Below are 4,698 nucleotides of genomic sequence, written 5' to 3'. Positions count from 1 at the left end.
AGGGGGGAGGAGCGGGAGAGAGGGGAGAGAGGGAGGGGAGAGAGGGTAGGGGAGAGAGGAAGGGAGGAGAGGAGGAGAGGAGAGGGAGAGGAGCGAGAAGAGGAGCAGGCCCTGGAAGCGACTGTAGCCCCTTTAGGCTAGGCCTAGAGAAGCCACAAGAGGATCCGTGCAGGTTGGGAGAGTCCATGGTTCAGCAGCTGTCTCCATCTCATCACCATCGTTTGATGGAGAGAGGAGGCAAGGAAGGGTCGCAGGATGCTGCTCACGATCTGGAGCTCCTGAGAAAGCACAAGAATGTTTTGAGTTTATTGAGCAAGCAAAACTGAAGGATGGCGTGGTTCTCGCTCACTGTAATGCAGGGCTTTCCTGGGCTGCTGCGATTGTCATTGGCTTCCTGATGAGTTCTGAAGAGATTGAATTCACCAATGCTTTGTCGTTGGTGAAAGATGAAAGGCCATCCATACGTCCGAATCCTGGCTTGATAGAACATCTGCGCACCTACCAAGTGTGCAAAGAGAGCAATGGAGGTGACCAAGTGCCCTCAGTGGACAGGGGCCACAGTCCATGATCTGTACTCTAGCAGAAACAAACAACCTTTGTATCTGCTTCTGTTTTGGAGAGAAAACTTGTAAAACTCCTCTTTTCTTATCTTTTACCAGTGAAAATGGGGGTTACTTTTATCTCCCTGAGTTAATATATTAATACATTTTTAAGTTTTATCTTAGCTGGTTAAGTGTTTCTTTGAATTACTAAGAGACAAGAGTGTATGATCAAATCACTAAATCACTGTAAGAGAAATTTTAAACCTAAAAACCTTTATTAGAGATAGAAAAGCAATCAGGGAGGTCTTTTTTTGTTTTGTTTTGTTTTTCAAGACAGGGTTTCGCTGTGTAGTTTTGGAGCCTATCATGAAACTCTCTCTGGCTACCAGGCTGGCCTCGAACTATCAGAGATCCTCTTGCCTCTGCCTCCCGAATGCTGGGATTAAAGGCGTGTGCCACCAACATTCAGCCACCAAGGAGGTCTTTTAATTTACTCTTTTCTTACACACGATTTCATGAACAAAAACTTTTTGAAGCAGTAGACTTACTAAATGAAGACTTACCATTCAAAGTGAAGTAAAAGTTTTACAAAGAATATTTTAAAGTTAAAAAAGAATATCTTCAGAATTACCCAAATAATACCAGGATCAAAAGGCTTAGATGAACATCTATCTAATGGTTATAAATTCATGTGATTTTTAAATTTTCTTATGAAAACCACATTTTCATGTTGATTTTGATATTTGTCCTATTGCAAGCATTTTTTGTTTATTCTTTAAGTGGTTGAAGAAGCTCTATTATATAATTTGATGATTTTTAATTAGGTGTTATCACTTATACTCTGTTCTTTTTAACTTGGGTGCTAAGTGTTCTGTTTATGAGTCACCTGTCATATATTTTTGTCTAAAAACTGTCTTATACTGAGATATAATATTTTAAGATGTAATCGTAACATCTATTTCCTGTTTCAGTATTCTGTTGGAAACCTACTTTTAGGAAAGAAAAGTTAAAAACCAATGAAAAATTAAATATTGTTTTAAAAAAAAGAAAAGAAAACATCTCCTTTAGCTGACTCCACTAACTGGCACATGCTTACCATGTCCTGGAATTGACAAATGAGTGGCTGTACAAGTTCACACTCCCACTGGCAATGAAGAAGTAATCTCCCTTCTCCACCTCCTCTCCAGCACAAATTGTCGTTGGTGTTTTTGATTTTAGCCATTCTGACAGGAGTAAGATGGTATCTCAGGGTTGTTTTGATTTTTGTTTCCATGAAGGCTAAGGATATTGAACACTTTCTTAAGTGTCTTTCAGCCATTTTAGATTCCTCTATTGAGAATTGTGTATTTAAGTCTGTACCACACTTTTAATTTGGATTATTTGGCGTTTTGGTGTTTCTTGATTTCTTTGTATATGTTGGAAATCAGCCCTTAGTCAGATGTGAGATTGGTGAATATCTTTTCCCATTCTGTGGGCTGCTGTTTTATCTTCTTGACTGTGTCCTTTGCCTTACAGAAGATTCTCAGTTTCAGGAGGTCCCATTTATTGTTGTCTTACTACTGATATTATGTTCAGGAAGTGGTCTCCTCTACCAATTCGTTCAAGGGTACCTCTCACTTTCTCTTCTAAGAGGTTCAGTGTGACTGGATTTATGTTGAGGTCTTTGATCCATTTGAAGTTTTGTGCATGGTGATAGATATGGATCTATCTGCAGTCTTCTACATGCCAGCATCCAGTTATGCCAGCACCATCTTCAGATGGTTACTTTTTTTCTTTTTTCTCAGGTTGCCTTTATTACAATAGAGAATGCATTTAGAAAATATTTACATGTGAAGGTGTTTCCAAATGAAGCATTTCCTCTTGTTGATGCTGGATATGGAACACAGGACCTTGCACACAACAATCACAGGCTCTACCTCTGCTCCACACCCCCAGCTCCATTTTGTAGAAATTATCTAGAATGTTACAAATTTGGCATTACCTAACTTCTCCACAGAAGACAGGAATGACACTTCAAACTCCTGGTCAGAAAACATGCTCACAGATGCTCGAGCAGTCCTTCTGATTTGAAGCCTCTTTTCTGCAGGCAGAGAGAGAATATGAGCCATGGTTTCAGCATAGCCTTCTTCACCCTCAGCCAGAAATCCAGTTATTTGTCCTTCATGAGGAATGACAATGTCAAGCTTTGGACCTCCTGAATTGTGAGCAAGGATAATTGTGCCAGCTGCCATACACTCATCAATTCCAACCCCTAAATGCTCATTCCACATGGTATGCAGCCCAATTGTTGCTTCAGATAGGTAATTCTTCAATTCATCAAATGAAATGTTTATTTTGAATTCCACATTTTCCTGGACTCCCAAATTCTCAGATAGTTTTCTCAGCTGGCTTACTCGAAGCTAATCATCTTTGTTTTGACACCCTCCAATAAGGACAAGTTTAAGTGAAGGTTATGACTCAGCTGGCTTCTCATTTAACATCTTAGCAAAGGTTTTGATCTGCAAAGCGTGATTCTTTTCAGGCCTGAATTGACCAATGGAAACCAGCAAATATCCTGGGGTCACCTTTTTCTCATGTAACGGGATATCCAGAAATGTCTGCACATCACAAGATGGATAAACAATGTTAGTGCAATAGCCAACTTTCCACAGCGAGAGAATATGGTTTAGTGTCCAAGAAGAATTCACCATGGCTGCATCACTGCAAGAACCAACAAGACCATAAACAAAAGCAAAAAAGCAGTAGTTGAGGAGCTTTGCTTTGCTGAGAAGAGCATTTCTGCTAATGAAAGCTGCATTATTAAATCCAGTGTTTTGATTCTTCACCACAGAGAGCATGTCAGTGCTGATAGTGGGGTAGTGGACATAGCTCCCAACTATGGCAGCCCCCTATGTATTTAAACAGAGGCAGAGTGAACCCCTAACAGAGGCAGTGTGAACGCATATCCCATTGAAGTAAACATCAGGAACACGCTGTGTCAGAGCTTCCCAGCCAAGGAGAACAGATCCGAGGCTTTGGCCTAGCAATGTGAAGTGGGGATACCGAGAATCCTCCACAAGGTAGCGTTTCCTTAAGAAAACAAACTGCACCGGGTGAGCTAACTTGATGTTAAATCTTCTGACAGCACCTTCTAGTATCTGTTGTCCACTGACATTAGTGTCACCAGTATATACAACATAAATGGCTTCAGGATACTTTTTCTGCAGGGCTCTCAAAGAGCACCAGAGAACTCTTTCTCCTCCACCGCCAGCATTGCAGTAAGGATGGAAAAATGCAACCACCATTTGTTCTTTTCCATTTTTGCTGGTTAAGACTGACCTTTTTCTTTCTCTGTAGATGTCTCCTGACTATCCAAAGGACAATGACCAAACATACACACAGAATTCCACATATAATCAGTCCAGGAAAGAATAGTGAATAAAGAAATCTCAGCAGCGCGTAAAGGCACCAGCTCCCAGTGTCTGCTGCCATCTTGTGGCCCCCTCCATGCTTTCTATTTTGCATTGTATAGATAAAGCTTCCTTGTCAAATATCAGGTTTTCTAGGTGTGTGGGTTAATTTCAAGGTTTTCAATTCAATTCCATCAGTCTACCTGTCTATTTTTGTGCCAATACCAAGCTGTTTTCAGGACAGCTATTATAGAGCCTGAAGTCAGGGATGGTGATGCATCTGGAAGTTCTTTTATTGTACAGGATTGTTTTGACTATCATGGGTCTTTTGTTTTTCCCTATAAAGTTGAATATTGGCCTTTAAAGGTCTGTGAAGAATTTTGCCGGGTTTTTGATGGGGATTGCATTGAATTACTTTTGGTAAGATTGTCATCTTTACTATGTTGATCCTACATATCCAAGAGCATGGGAGACCTTTCCATTTGCTGGTGTCTTCTTTAATTTCTTTCTTGTCATACAGTCTTTCCCCTGTTTGTTTAGCGTTACCCGAAGATATATTTTATGGGCTTTGTGGCTAGTGTAAAGGGTGATGTTTCTCTGATTTCTTTCTCCATGAAAGTATAATCTGTATGTAGTAGGGCTACTGAATTTTTTGAGTTAATTTTGTATCCTGCCACTTTGCTGAAGGTGTTTATCAGCTGTAGGAGTTCCCTAGTAGAATTCTTCCAGTCACTTATGAAAACTATCATAGCATCTGCAAATCCTAA

General features: G+C 40.3%; 1 pseudogene; it reads right to left on the bottom strand.

The window, feature by feature from the left end:
- Nucleotides 1–2,497: 2,497 nt before the first annotated feature.
- Nucleotides 2,498–3,973, bottom strand: LOC113830722 (annotated as a pseudogene).
- Between the last annotated feature and the right edge of the window lie 725 nt (nt 3,974–4,698).

The sequence above is a fragment of the Cricetulus griseus genome (genome assembly GCF_003668045.3).
Source record: "Cricetulus griseus strain 17A/GY chromosome 1 unlocalized genomic scaffold, alternate assembly CriGri-PICRH-1.0 chr1_0, whole genome shotgun sequence".
Lineage (NCBI taxonomy): Eukaryota > Metazoa > Chordata > Mammalia > Rodentia > Cricetidae > Cricetulus > Cricetulus griseus.
This window is presented reverse-complemented; position numbering and strand designations above follow the sequence as displayed.